The following is a 16,475-nucleotide window of genomic DNA, read 5'->3' on the forward strand; positions in this document are numbered from 1 at the left end:
ATATGCACAAGGGACGTAACATCTTAGTTCCCAAGGTTGGTGGCGCATTAGTGATGTAAGGAATGGTTAATATTTCTTACAACGCCATTATCTATGGGCGGTGGTGACCACTTACCATCAGGTGGCCCATTTGCTCGTCCGCCTACCGATATCATAAAATAAAAAAAATAAAATAAAAATTTAGTCTGTTCTAGCTACTCGGCCACCAGATGTATCTGCTAATGTGCGTGTGAATAAAAAAGAGAAACTAAGGGTGTTTAACGAAACTTAATGAAACCGCATGAGCAACAGATTCCCCCTAAACAAGATGAATACGAGAAAAAGTGCACTTAAAATGTTTGCCACAACTAATTAGGCAGTCAAACGGGCCGCGGCGAAAACGTATTGGCTTCATCATACGAATGGTTCGTATTACCTCAGGTTTCTCAACGATTCTTCGCTTCCAAGACCATAAAACAGTCATTAATGTAGACTAGATTACCCGTCTCCGCAAATGGTAGATGTTTATGTACATTGAAGGAATGCCGTTACGACGTAGGCAGTGGTAATGACAACAAGTTTTGTTGGTGAGTACGGATAGTGCGATTGCAGTGATTTAGAATTTAGCTGGCTGTATAAATTGCAAGTTTTTCTTTCCGTGTGGAAAAAAAAAATAGATATCCTAATTCCATAGTTCATATATGTAATTATAAAAAGAAAATATACCTATGGAACGCTCAGTAGAGATAAAAATAAATTTGAATGGAGTATTATTATAATAATAAATAGTATCAATTGGCCGAATGACGTCAGAAGAACTTCATTCATTTTTTCAACGGCATCAGAACGTGGAACTCTTAAATGTACAATGTTGATCATACACGACGTTAGAATTAACAACATCTGTTGTCCATTGAATATCAATTGCATTTCACGATTCAATTACAACGTAACACTCGGTTGCATTGAATCGATCATAATAATTCGCATTGCTTTATTTGTGCGTGATTGCCATCATTGTATACTAAAACAAATAGGACTCGTATCTTAATTGATTACTGGACCTTTACTTGGTGTACTAACGCTGATGATGTCAATAATAAATAAGGATTGTTTAATTATTATTCAAAACTGATCTTCATTTTTGATAATGATTTAACCTTCGTAAGGATAATTTAGGCTCACAATTGATAACGCAAATTCCATTATAATTTCCAAGGTTGTGGCACATTGGCGATGTTAGGAATGGTTAATATTTACAGCGCCTATCTACATGTCTATGGGCGGCGGTGACCACTTACCATCTGGTGGCAAATTGGCCTGTCCACCTATTTTCTAAGAAAAATAATTAATTTAATCTGGCGTTGCAATAAAATTTATTGAAATACAAATGCGTTTAAAATTATTTAAAATGTAAAAACAACCTTACCTATTTCTTAAAAATGATGGTTGACTTCCACTGTATTTTAAAATAAACGTTGGAACATAACAAACGGATATTTAAAAAAGAAACTTACTATTCGTCTGACGTGATAAATATTTAGGAGGTGGAATATGAATGGTTTTGACCCGTCTGGATCTAAGTGTATTCAAATCCAAGGTGCCAAAGGTACCCGTCGCTTACATAAATTTAATATTGTTTCGACTTGTATCAGATTTACATTTTGTTAAAGTAAATGTTTTCTTTCGTATCATACTTTTATCATTATAAATAGTTATAGTTAGTTATGTGTATGTAACTGAACCCAAGCGGTCGGACCGATTTTTGCGTATTTTTTTGTGGGTAAATGGCATTGCGATCGGAAAGTTAATACTTAATTACTTTACTTGCCGTTTCTGTGCAATGTAAATTCTGTGTAATCCCTTGACAGATAGGTAATATTCTCACAAAATACTTACTTGTACATTGGCTATTCGTGGCCCGGTCTGGGTACGGAGTGGCTTCGAGGTAAGCGACTATTAGACAATTTGGATATGGATTTGAAGAAAACAGTTTTGTTATATAACTATTTAAATGTAGAAACCAAAATTTATAAATCTTACAATAAGTTTAGTTACTTAATGTAGTTACAGCCTTTGTACTATAGATAATTAAAAAAATTGCCAGCTAGACTCAGCGTGGGTCACTTGGGATAAAAGGAATGTTTGAAAATTCAATGCATTAGAATTTATCTCATCAAAAATTAAAATTTAGGCGCCTCTGACGATTCAAAGATTGTATGTTTAATTATTTAGTACACCGTACGCCAGGCCGGTGTAACTAAGTTTGTATAAAAAAATTAAAGTGGGTACATCACCAAATTTCCAGCTACACGTGGATATTGTATATATCTAAGGGAACAGGCAGGCCATCTTTGGAGTTGCACCAGCAGCTATCTGGGCACACTCAACCAGGAAACTGCAGCCATCCACACTTAAGAAATAAATACCTTTAACGAGGGATGTAAGCAGTAATTTACCTTCTGGAGGTTCAAAGTCCTGCTTACTTTAAATGACGATTTCAACTCCGGAGAATCATTCCAATGGGTCAAAAATCACTGTAAATCACAAATTAAACATGACTACGACTTTCTGAATTGCAAACCAACGCAGCAAAAACAAGAATTAAAGACTTACAATTTTTTAAAGTCGGTACAAATATGTTGTATAAAGTTTTTATCAAACTTCAAAACTCCATTATAAATAAATTTTGAAAAGATATATGCTGCTAAAGCACTGAAGTAATAATCACAAATTAAGAAACTCAACTATTAAGGTAACTCACCGATATATTCAGTATATCGAAGTTGAAGTTTGAATTCGGTGTTAAACCGAAGATGTAAAAATGCAAAAAGAACGAAATCGAAAGTTCTTGAAACTTTGAAAGGTTTAGGAAGTGTGGCCAGAATCACTACCAAAAATACCCTAAATCAAATAGGAATTATATCCATATTTAAATCAAATAATTATGGAATAATTATATAATTTAATAAAAGCCAATTATAAGGCGTTCCCATACAAATACTAACCTTTAAATTGGATGGCAGCTAATAAATTCACCTGAAACGATGCGAAATGACTTCCAAACAGATACAACAAACGAATTACATAATAAAATCTAATTGTAATAATTATTTCAATGCACTAATAAAATAAATATAATTTATTGAATGACGGATCACGGTCAGCCAATTTATAAGTAAGTAGATCCTTAATTCCTTTTAAATGTCAGTGAAAAAACATCGGTTTAATATAAATTGTTTCTAATCTTAATATCTAAATGTTTATATTTTATTAATTACTATTGATTAAAAAAACTTGTATTTGTTCGTGTTTTATAACGGTTTATTTAAATATAATCGGACTCGTTTTAAGCTAGAATTCCTTTAATCTTTAAACAGATATTTCATAGAAATTTGACTGGATACAAATGAATGTCAATGACTTTTGTCATACCATATTGTGTCTAATTCTCCGTAACAACATATATTTTTATTTGAATTCGTAAAACATGAGAAGATTCATTTGTTAGCATGTTAAATAATATAAAAGAAACACGATAAGAATAAAAACTAAACTTGCACGTAGAAATTGATCGCAATCATATATAAGATCGTACTAGAATTGCAATGGACTTTGTGTAACGACTCAATAAGCAAGCGTAGGTTTAATTTGAAAAAACATAATTATCTTACATTTAGAAACTTATTTTAATTCCTAAATACGCAATGTGATTAATACCTGCTTTATAAATATTAAAAAACGTCTTATGTGCCAGCACAGTATAATATCTATTTATCATGGAATGTTAGTAAGGAGACTGAAAAGTTTGATTCCAATCAAAGGTGAAGCGGTGCCAAAATCCATTAAGAACTAATGGTTAAAATTTAATGACATATTTTATTTAGATTTTTTCTACTTCTCTTAAGAGCTACAAGTTTTTTCGATAATATTAAATAGAATATAGAGATAGAATGTCGTTTTATAAAGGTAATGTTTTATACAATAACAGTCACGTATGCTGGCTGTAAGGTCGTCCTTATTTGTGCAAACAGTCGACTCCGAGATAGCAACGTTTGCACTTAAATGTAACCACGAATACCGAGATAATATCGAATGGAAGTAACGTGAACTAACCGCTAGAAATTCCTACCTGAACCCGTCTCGCTGACGCCCGATTCTAAATCGTCTACAAAAAATCGTTTCCTTTACATTTTATTTACAAGACCTCCGACACCGAGGGCCCTTTGTACTCTCTTCCGTCCAATGTGGCCTAACGACCTTTTTTTGTCCGCGTGTTTGTCAAAAATCTTTTCGGTTTGCGCGTTTCAAGCTAATTAGCAATAATCCGCGTTACAGTATTAAGGATTTTAATGGCTATTAACTTTTTGCTCAGATACGGAACCCATATTTCGTGCAAATATTTTAATTCAATTTAAACTGATACTGGTTGTATATTTTAACATTTTGCTCCGATTCACTATTTAAATATTGTTACGCAACACAGGATAGTCATCAACGCCACGCCTATTTGCATAAATGATATCACATTTTTACTTGGATAATTCACACAGTACACCTTTCGTCAGCGTATCACGTTTTTCAAGGAAACTAAACTATATGAGATGTATATTGTCGCCAATGTCAGTAGGTAGAGGGCGTTTGCTACAAATACGATGAATCAATCACACCCACGAGCATTTGAAAGGTGTCTCTTGCACGCTATTCTACTTTAACAATATTGGCTGAATATTTTTAGACGAACTATTTAAAAATTCTTTAAGTTTTCTTTTGTCGTGTCAAATCTTAAATATTTTAGTGACGATGCGTGGTTCATATATTTACGCTCGTGGTCGGAATTCGAACTTTTTTTACCATCTATGGCACATATCTGCTGATAAAACTCCCCTATAATAATAAATATCACAATTTTCCATGTTCACGTATTATTATATATTTCTCAAGTGATAACGGAAATTCATAGGAACAATATTAACTATGTAATATGTCCAATGTGTCAACGGAGAGTTCCTCCTGACCTTGTTGTTGCAAACATATTTATCGGTTAGCAAGAACTTTCATTCAGTTGCAAACATTAATATAATGCTATAAATACGTTAACGGAGCTAATGATTAGACGGTAATTAATTATGGATAATATTAATATAAACGATATGATAAATTCGTATAATTCGCCGATAAATATATTCGTCGATCGTCGTTATTTTTATTTAATAATATGCGGTTATAAATTGCCATTTTTACATAAGATAAAATAGTAACATGGCCTTCCTGACTTCGGCAACGGACACGGCTATTCATAATAGTGAACGCAGGAATATATAGTTCCTCCCTCTTCTGATACGATGGGACGACAAATTAGACAAGGTCGGAAAGAGAAACTCATGACCAATGCCTTTACGTGTTTTGGTAGTTAGATTTAAAGAAAATGTTTTACCTTTCATGGAGGCACACAAGATCTGTCTCTGTTCCTTTAAAATGTGATGTTTTATTGGATACTGGATTTTTTGCAGTTGGAGATATGGAATGAAGTTGAAGATATTAATATGAACATTCGCGAAGACAATCAATTTAATAAAATTTTAGTTCCTTTTTTAAATTAGTCACAAATGTTTCGTATATGCTTCCCACGATATCTTGAATTTAGATACATATATTTCTAATGAATAATCACCAGATGAGATTACTTCTCCTCGCATGCAATTTACGCACTAATGCGTACCAACAACCAACCGCAAATGTTTCTTATTTGCAAGATTCGAATCTCCCGGAACGAAGTGTTGTAATATTTTATTACGTGTTTGGAATCGGACGGTTTATTTACATAACATTAATTATTTATTACTCGACTATGACGCAGCTGAGGCGATTGCATTTTTCCTATATATTTCTATTTATTAGCAGAATATATGACCAATGCAAAATCTCTATTGTATACCCAGTAAAGTCATTGGAGTTTTACTTTTTATTAAGTAAATTTACACGTTGCGTAAACTGTAATTCGTTATAATACTTTATTTGTCAACGTCATATGTAAACTTAAAAAGATCGTAAATGTTATGTTGTCTTAAATGTAATAAATCTTCCCTAATACGGTAATCTCGTGTAATTTACGATACTGTTTTCATATAAATATATTTATAGAGAGTAATTTTAATGTTACCAGCAGTTATATCTCTATTAACTTATAAAAGTGTTTTTAACCTTGACTTTAATCTAAGTTGTTAATTTGGTTAAGCCAATTTGGTTAATATAGTAATCGATACACATTTTGACACTATAAATAGTTTAATCTTTTTTAATTAATAAATTGAAATCAATTGTTATAAAATATTATTATAGATGGCGTTGTTACTCGAAAGATCACTCGTTATTACTGGATTAAAAGTGTGGCGTTTGATGATTTCCCAACAGGATAAAAAATAATTTAATTCTATTGAATATACCTATCAGAAAAGAGTTAAATATAGCTTTCTAGCCTGCTCTTCAGTAGAATGTACTTTTTGTTCATGGACGAGTCTAAAGTGTTTGTAATAGCTTATTTGTATGAAGTATATATGTTTATTGTCTGTGAAATAATTCATACAAGATAAAAATGACAGTCGTATGATCTGTTCTGCGCAAACTATTTACTTTTACACCCACTTCTATGACTAGACTTTCACTTGAGTACAATGGTTGACTAACTCGACTGTCGGATCAGCTATGTCAGATGTGCGCAGACCTTACTCCTTTTTTTTTGGCACGAATTTCTTTTACGCGGCTCGAGGAAAACGCGTTATGCCTACCACTGCCTCTTTATTTCTATCTGGCTCTTCTTTTATATTCGGTTTTATTGTTTTAATTTTAATGTAATTACAATTTTAATAACAATTTTATTTCTTTTCATTTAATTCTTATCAAACGTTGTTTATTAAATTAAATATATTAATTGCACATACATAGCGAAAGAAACTTCGTTCCAACCGCGTGTCCCTTTATTGTATATACGTGATACCTTTATTTTATATATTAATTATTCGTGTTGTTATATTTTAGTGAAATTTAATGCTGTGTGGTTAGAATTAGTGGAATCAAATTAAAATTAGAATAGTATATATATCGTAGTATGGGCAAGAGTAACCCAGGATAGTTCTCTTGACAGATGGTTTTATAAATTAATTTAATTTGATAGAAGACCTATTCGATAATCTTAAAATTGGTCATTGAGTATAAAATAAGTATCGAATGACCTATTCAATGCAGAATAAATCTTTCCAGTCTTTAGACGTGATTATGTGAATCATCCAAACATATGAGTTATGTAAATAATATTAGTAATCACTCAACCAAATAGAATTGTTCTTTTATTTTATGACATGCATTCAAATCGATTAAAAACTTCTTTCTCCTAAACTTATTTTTTTTGTTATTGTAATAATTACAATTTAAATTTAGAATGTTTTACGTTGCTTTGAATTCTTTAAAAACCTCATTTGCATATAGTGAAGTTCGTGTGTGAATCATCATTGCTTTTTAGGTTACATGACTTTAGTCAAGGCAAGCTTGATTATTATCTATACTCACTATGGTTATGAGAGTGCTGTTTTGATTTCATATTTAAGATAAGAATAAGAGCTCGATGACATAAAGATATGTGATGAAAGAACTTATTTTTAAGTTTTTTTCGCAAAATTATTTATAATAAAGTCTGCTTAAAAATAAAAAATCTACTTGGTGGTAGTACTTTGTACAAGTCCACCAGGGTCCCTACCCATCAGATATTCAACCGTCAAACAGCAGTACTTAGTATGTTTGTGTTCCGTTTTGAAGAGTGAATGACCCAGTGTAACAGTACGGTTTGAAGAGCATTGGTGATCTTAGGAATGGCGATTTTTCCTTACAGTGCCAGTGATTATGGGCGGTGATGACCGTGACCTTGACCGTTTACCAAGAACTGGTACCTTTGCACAACCGCCTACCAAAAAACTATCAATTTATTTCTGTTTTACCTATATTAATCGTAGTTTTTACATAATTATAATAAATTAATGTATTGTCATACAAGTATTATTGGGAGTTACAAAGGCGATCATATCTTTTTTTATTTTACCTGACAGCTGTAACCGCGGCAGATGCAAGTCTTTTTAAATTACGTCCAAAATTTATCAAACGTTATAATCATCACCGTTATAATCCGAATAAAATATGTCGAATGGAGGATATATGTACGTTGCGGAAATTTGACAGATCTTTACAACAATGATCTAGTTAGAGTTATTGTTATTATATCAATACCTCTAAAACGGAAAAAATTTAAACATTTTCGGATTTTAAGTCCATATTACTTTGAGGGAGAACTGTTAAACAATGCTATGACATCACAGAAAGGAAGATCAGTGTTTAACTAAACGACTGCTAAACGAACTGTATATTCTTAAGTGAAGCATTTAATTTATATATAAGTTAATCTAATACGTCCGAAATTGGCAATAAAAGACCGGTGTAGTTTCAAGCCATTTTTGGTTTAATCGTACGGTATTTGCAGCGGTTTATGGGCACCGTTACTTTAAACTACCGCGCAGTCAGATGTTAAGAATACTTTCATGATTTGATTATACTTTATTCACAAAATCATCAGCAAGTAAATGTCGAAATAATATTAGTCCTCATGGGTATATAGTTTATATAAGTAAAATGACAATCATCACGATACCTCAGAATGTACAGGATTGACAGACAATTTAAAACAGAGCGTCTGCGTCGCAAAGCCTTTTGAAGCAGATGAAAATGATTTTTGGATATTTCATCTTTGAGAGGGAAGATGGGAGGTCTCAAAATATAAATTCATCCTTACGTTTGTCTACACCGTTAAGTCGGCTAAATATTATATATAGCTTAATAGAATATTTCTGGTTCAAATCTGCTATGATTTGAGTTTGCGATGTTCAACTAAGATGGTTCAACTTTCAATTGGATCGTTAAATTAAAATTTTATTCAATTAGTCTCAAAACTAAAAATTAAATTTGATCTTCATTTGCAATAACCAGAATCGGGACTAACATCGGTTCGGAGAAGATAAGAGAAGAGATAATTCTGCCGTGAAGTACCGGCAGTTTCGGATACGTTTATACTGGTCTTCAAAAGTTTACAATTAGTTCCGCCGGTAATTTAGATGATTAGTCAATTGAGAGTATCTTCGTGGGTCAAATAGCGTTAAACTTTAGCAAATCAATTGTAGAAGTTATTACTAATTAGAAAACGTTAATGAGATGGCCACGTGGCTTGAACATGTGAATCATAACTGATTGCGGATTCAAACCCGAGCAAGAAAAACTGAATTTACATTTGTTTAATTTGTGATTATAATTAATCTTGTGTTTTATTGGAAAGCAAAGGGCAGTAATCTGCATGTCTCAAATAAAAAAAATCCACATGTTCATCCACGAACACGCATAGGAACAGCGTGGTGGAAAATCTCCATACCTTCATTCAATAAAAAAGAGAGGCCCTAGCACCGTAGTGGGAGGTTTACAGGCAGTTTCTTAAACAAGAAAATGACACAGATATATAATCTTAGTACGTTCGTATCAGTTAATACAATAAACTCATAGTTTAAATAAAGTGTTGTCGCATAATAATGTCACGAGAGTGAAGTCAGCGTCTTTAAAAACAAGTGACGGTGTGACATCGGTATTATAATTTAAAACACTGATCTTCCTTCTTGAGTTTTTTTATGTATAGTCAGAATATATTCGTAGAAATTTGGAACTCACGTAAGCTTAATAGTTATAAACTGTATTGGCAAGGATATACTAAATTATTGTATCGTAACACTTAATATGTTGACATAGTGTTACAATACGCGCAAACTAAGATGGCCACCCGAGTGATGGAATAAAAACACAATATAAATAAATGTACACGTATTTTCTTTTTAATGGAAATTCTTATCTATTCTCAAATTTCGAATTTCGAACTACATATACATATATAAAGTTTGCACCACCTAAGTACATATTTGTAGAATTACCATTTCGTAATACTCAGATGGAAAATTCGACACATCATAGTTATTTTAAAATATATTACAAAAGAATTGACTGTTATCAATTATTAAAAAAATATGCAAACTAAATGGTAAAGATTACTATACTATGTATTCGGTCTACGTATAAAACTGTAATCAATCGAACTATCGAATATCGCCGAAGAAGGCATGTTCGCTATCGTGAAGCGAATCGATCGACAATTATTAAAACATCGATAATAATCGTTCATAAAAGAACCTTTTTCGAATGTAGTCAGATGCAAGATTATAAATTATAAATATCTGATAACTTATCACAAACATATTCTAATTGATTAATATGCCATGCGTTATTCGATCAGTTAGAATTTGTCATTACAAATTCCACTAACCTTGTGTTATCTGTGAATAATAAGTACGTCATAATAGCTCGCTCAAATTTACGCCACACTCAAAAAACCGGTAACTTAAACCGGAGTCGAGTAATGGTGTTTATTTTCGCAATAGTAAATGTTTGAAAACCATGACAAGAACAGTTTTCCATTACGATAAAGTAATTATTCATAATAAAAAAGTCATAAAACCTTATTGTTTGAAATGTAAAAAAAACCCAATTATTTAATTGTTTATCTGTCGGTCATTAAGTCCGTGGCTCACCGCGAGTTGGTTTCACATATGTAGCAGAATTCCGCAATCTCTCCGATAACCTATGATCCAATAATGAGGCCGAAATGATCACGACTGTAATTTATCTTTCAATGTTCTGCGATATTTCTAGATTACTTTATGAATTGTAAGTATTCATGATAAAATCATTAAATACTTATACACTGTAAGTACTCAATACACATTATGGAACATTCTAAAATTCCATAGGAATCCTATGGAATTTTTATATTATATTATGTTATATTACACATGTGGCAGGTTTCCTCACGATGTTTTCCTTCACCGCCGAGCACGAAATGAATTATAAACACAAATTAAGCACATGAAAATTCAGTGGTGCTTGCCTGGGTTTGAACCCGCAATCATCGATGGAGATGCACGCGTTCTAAACACTGGGCCATCTCGCCGTTTCACAGTCCCAACTATCCAATCTTTGTCATGTGTAATTGCAAGCATAAGAGATATAACCTGTTACTTCCCAATATTGGTGGCGCGTTGATTATTAACGGCTTGTGAATATTTATTAGAGTGTGATTGTCTACGCAGTGGAGATAACTTACCATCAGGTGATCCATTTGACAGTATGCCTATTCTAAAACGAAAAATTCTCCGAGCAGATACTGAGAATTTTTTGACAAACAAACTAGGTAACTTTTATTAGTCAAACCATGATGAATGATTCGGAGACCTCGGGGCTTAGAGCTACAAGCTAATAGTTGAAAGTAGTTAAAACATTCCAATTGTCAAGATGCAAGACACATTATAATATATCATAAGCTTTACCTGCTTTAATAATACCTTCGTAACATCTGCTCGGGTCTAATAATTGTTATTTAAAGTTCGGATAACTTCAAAACGATCATTGAGGCGTAATTTTTATTGTGTCCAACATTACGGGCATATGTGCAGCTGCAAACTATTTTAACGGTAAAGGAATCATATGGACATATGATTCCTTGAATTTTTTTTATTGAATTGATATTTTTATACATTCGTCAAGTCATATTATATTTCTTGTTACAGAAGTGCAAGACGTGGGATGTCTTGATCGTTGGAGTTTATATTGTATGGTGAGTAAGACACTCAAATTTATTCCAGTACCATTTTATAGTGATATCAGTATTCTTATAATATTGTAAATAACCGGATCGTGATTAAATTTGACATATGTAGCCTGGGACTTGGAGATATCCTTATATGAAAATGAAGACTTCTTTGTATATAAACTTTAATTAGATTGCAAATTATTCTTATATAAAATAAAGAAACAAATTTGAAGTTAGAAATTACAATCTATAAAATATGTATATTTGAACGCGAAACTTATCCCAAGATCCATTGGTCCTATTGGAAAAGAACTGCTTTAATCTATTTTTGAGATACATTTATTAGACTATATAAAATCAAGCAATGACTCAGGGCGGATCAGTATCATTTTACGCAGGTGAACCATGCGGACCAACGAGTAATATGAACGTATTTCAAACACAGACAAAACTATTATAGATGATTGTTGTTTAAAAATGTTTGCATTAACATATAACTGCTTAATACGAGTTCCTATTTGTCATACATATCCAATAAACGCACGTTACTGGACTCATATGTTTGTAATTTAATTATAGTGTTTATCATATCATCGTTACGTAATCAAAACATTTTCTTCGAATTAATGCATTCAATAAATAATCAATTATCATGATTAGATTTGACGTCATTAATTGTCAACATGTTTTTTATTGTACAAGACTGTTATATATGTTGTGAGATATGTGTGAGGGATTGATTGATTAAACAGGGAGTATGATAATAAGGATGTCCTCCCTAGCAACCTATGGCCAGGAGTGTTTAATCACAGGGAGAGTTTTGTTCCCCCACTACTTTAATTAGATGGGCTGGCAATCCGAAACAACTGAAGTAAGAAGCCGCTTGTGCATCTTTGTAAAGCTGCTGGCAATAATTGAGTGATTAGACGAACGAAAGAAACAGCGCTTTTAGGTATCTGACCTAAATAAGGGCGTATAATGAAAGATTTTTATACTCAACTAGTTACACAATTAACATTAAATCCGCTTTATATGTATTTTGTTTACGAATTGACAGCGATATGCTAAAATGTACCGTTGAATGATATTTCTAATGAATCAATAGGTTCACAGTTCAATTCTAAAGTTCACAATAATGTATGAATGTGACTAACATTCGTTAACGTCGTGCAATAATTGTTTGTAATGTAATTCTATATATTATATTTGTTAAAAAAATTCGCATATCAACTACAAAGACTAAAGACTGTTCGTCTTCATGTTATCATGAAAAATATACAACCTGTAATCGTAGATAGTAAGCGCTTTAAAGCGACTTAAAATTCAGCGATTTTGTTAGCATATATTTAAAGATAAGGTTATATCGTATCAGTGTTGCTTTAAGTCTATTGCGTAAGAAGTAGATTCATTGTTTTTTATAATTATAATGTTTTTTGTGTCAATGCCGTTGTCCCTACTGCATGAAACAATTCGAGTTTCGAATGACATATATTCGAACAAAATATGTTTAAAAATAGAGAGAAGAGATACTAAAAGAGATGAAAAGATATGATAATCTTGTTAGTGCATATTTTTTGTTAAGTTACTTCTACAACGAAGGAAAATTGAAATGTTTATATTGAACTCACGCATTGGTGACAAAACTGTGGTGGGGTGTAGTGAGCTAATGTAATTATAGGCATTAAGGGTATATCCCTTGCAATGACGGTGAACGATGTGACTTATGCTCATTACTCTACCAACATCTATGGGCGAATGTGACCATAATAGGACATGTTGCTTGTTTATTGTTTAAAAAAAAAAGACAAACTTAAACATTTTATCACAGGTACTTGATTCATTTATTAGTATTACTTTTTAAATTCTAAAATATAATAGATACATATGTATTTTTTTAATATAAGCATACAGACGCTAACATTTAGGTTCAATGAAATGTCGAAGGCAGTTCGAAAAGGGATAAAGCAATTGGCTTTAATTAAACTGCATCACATCAAACGACGACCAATTATTATCTGTTACGCTGAATTGCTTGACGATGTTCTTTTTTTTTTCTAAAAATAATTTTATCAAACCAATCTAACTAAAAATATAATACCTACTTACATCGTAAAATATGTTATAAATGACGTAATAAATCATTTAATAGTTTAGCTCGCAAAAAAAATAAAACAAACCACAATGACATGATGCTAAAATTAATGTTCGTTTTATAAGGGAGTGGTAAGTAATAATTATTATATTTTGTAGTGCCAACACAAAAGGGATTCTCTAAACACGAACACTGATAGTTCCTACCTTAAAGTTGGGTCAAAAATGTTTTATTAAAATTGGATCTTGAAAAAGTACAAAGAAATTTCACTATACGAATCTTATGTAAATACGTGATTCAGTTCCATTTGTATAAAAAAGTATTACGTATATTTCCTACAAATATGCACATATTATGAAATATTTCGAGGAATAAATTGTGAGTTCATATAACCTCGCAAAGCAGGATATTCGTAAGTTTGACGTCATAGAGATTATAATATGGTATCTGAAGATAACGTTAAGCAACTAAACGAAATCCAATATAATTTTTTTTTCAAAAAACCAACGTTCCACAAGCCACATGTTTAAATAACAGAAAAAAATGTCGTTATCCATATAACAGTTTCTATTTTTTTGTGACACTCAGTAAAGTGTCAAATTTTATCAGACTACCATTAAAGCTACGATTTTAAGCAATGCAAAAAAATGTTGACGTTACTTGGAAATGTTTGGGTCAAAGTTGTTAATTTGCATCTGCTGTGTAAGTTTTTTCATTGTAAACGAATGATTTGTACAAACACTGGGAAAAAATTGGAGGTACCATATTTTTATTATATTCTGTTGTTGTAATTTATCTTTTCCTTCAAAATATAGAAAACACTTAAGTTAAATATGTTTAACGTTGATAAATAAACACGTCTATAGAAAATCTAATCATTAAATTTTACTTTAGATTTAATACTAACCACAGTTTAATATTTCCATATGTCATTGATGAATTGTCAAACCAGTTTAGGTCAAAGGTTGGCATTATTAAAAAAAAGTATGAATATTATCAAAAATATAATACAGTTACAGTAAAATTATTTTTAAGCACTTTGAGAACCGTATTATTTTTTTAATTCGTTCGTGGCAGTATATTGACAAGCACAATTCTTTTTTTTTTGTATCATATATGATATGATACAAGTACTGTCTACTTTATGTACTAGCTGTTTTTAAAAGGACCTTAACACAATAAGTTCTGTAAATAGGTCTCACAAATCAGTTTTATTCAGCGTTCAATCAAACACTCCGCTTTTTACATCTGACAGATAAAGGTTATTAATAAATTTATCAGTCGAGGTCGACCGTTCAAGTAAATAATCGATAAGGTATCTGATACGTAAATACAATTATATTTGTAATATTATAAGTATATATATACATAGCTATTCTATATATTATACTGGGGTAAGCCTTTTAAGGATGTAGATTTAATCTTATTAATTGAACGTTCTTCAATCGCGTAGTCGTTTGTTTCGCGAATTTAAAAATATTTTAATATACATAAAAACACTTTACTACTATTGATAAAGTTATAGTATTAATGAGTTTATATAATATTCGCTATTAAACGTTGAATAAAATTTTAATTTCAAAATAACTTAACGCGAAATACTACGTAAGTTACACGCGTGTTTTAATTATTCTCTTATTACCTGTTCAGTCACGCATCGACACACAATACATATTAATAAGTTACACTATTTAGAATCATAAATTATATTTTGTACATCGGTATTAAAAACGACAAATACTAAAGTTGAAATTAATATATTAAACATGATACTAATTAATTGTCACGAATGCGATAACTGTGTTATACAGAATGTAATTCTTAATTTAAAACCCACGTCCAGTGTTAAAATATAATGTAATATTGTTATTTTCTATTTATGTAGATTGATGTTCTTAATTTAAGGTATATATTCTTATTAAAATTATCTATTTAATTCGTAAAAACAAACTATTATATTCGGAGATCTTTGTAATCTTTTGGTTCGATCGTATCCATCACCAGATAAAGTCGATTATACAAAATAGAAATAGATATATCGATACGAAAAAATATTAAATTATAATCGACTTCCTAGATTTATTTTTATACAGACATTGTTAGTTACAAGTGAATTGTATGAAGTTCGTATAGAGAGGTATTTTTGTTACTAGCATAGTTTTTAAACTTGTTTTAAACGCTCATTTAATTGATCATGTCAATATATACTTGTAAAGTAGTCTTGAGTCTTGACCCAATCAGATTATCTTCGTAAAACTCTATTAGTACGTAATAAATTATAAACAGGTATTAAGTAATTAAATATACTGTTATTCGTACATACAATGTATGAATTTATGTATCTTTCAGTATTACTAGAATTACATTAAAGTTTTTATACCGGTTTTGACATAAATAGCCGGAACATACACTGAAGTGAAGATCTTTTAGTTGTAACAATGTTAAAATGTTATATATCATTCACTATAGTCGTTTTTAAAAGCCTATTTGAAATTGAACTATAATAATATAAATTCCCGAAACCGAGCCGAGATGGCCCAGTAGTTAGAACGTCTCTCAAGGTTGGTTACGCATAGCGATAGAACGAATGATTAACATTTCTTACAGCGCTAATGTCTAAAGGCGGTGGTGATCACTAACCGTCAGGTGATCCATTTGCTCGCCCGTCTACCAAAATCA

General features: G+C 31.3%; 1 protein-coding gene across 1 annotated transcript in view; it reads left to right on the forward strand.

Moving 5' to 3' along the window:
• LOC113401098 (protein windpipe) overlaps window positions 1–16,475 on the forward strand; it is a 46,294-nt gene that overhangs the window by 12,982 nt on the left and 16,837 nt on the right. Inside the window, exon 2 of the mRNA XM_026640834.2 lies at window positions 11,682–11,728. The gene's annotated coding sequence lies outside the window, so the exon portion shown is untranslated. The remainder of the gene's footprint in view (window positions 1–11,681; window positions 11,729–16,475) is intronic.

The sequence above is a fragment of the Vanessa tameamea genome, chromosome 2 (assembly GCF_037043105.1).
Source record: "Vanessa tameamea isolate UH-Manoa-2023 chromosome 2, ilVanTame1 primary haplotype, whole genome shotgun sequence".
Lineage (NCBI taxonomy): Eukaryota > Metazoa > Arthropoda > Insecta > Lepidoptera > Nymphalidae > Vanessa > Vanessa tameamea.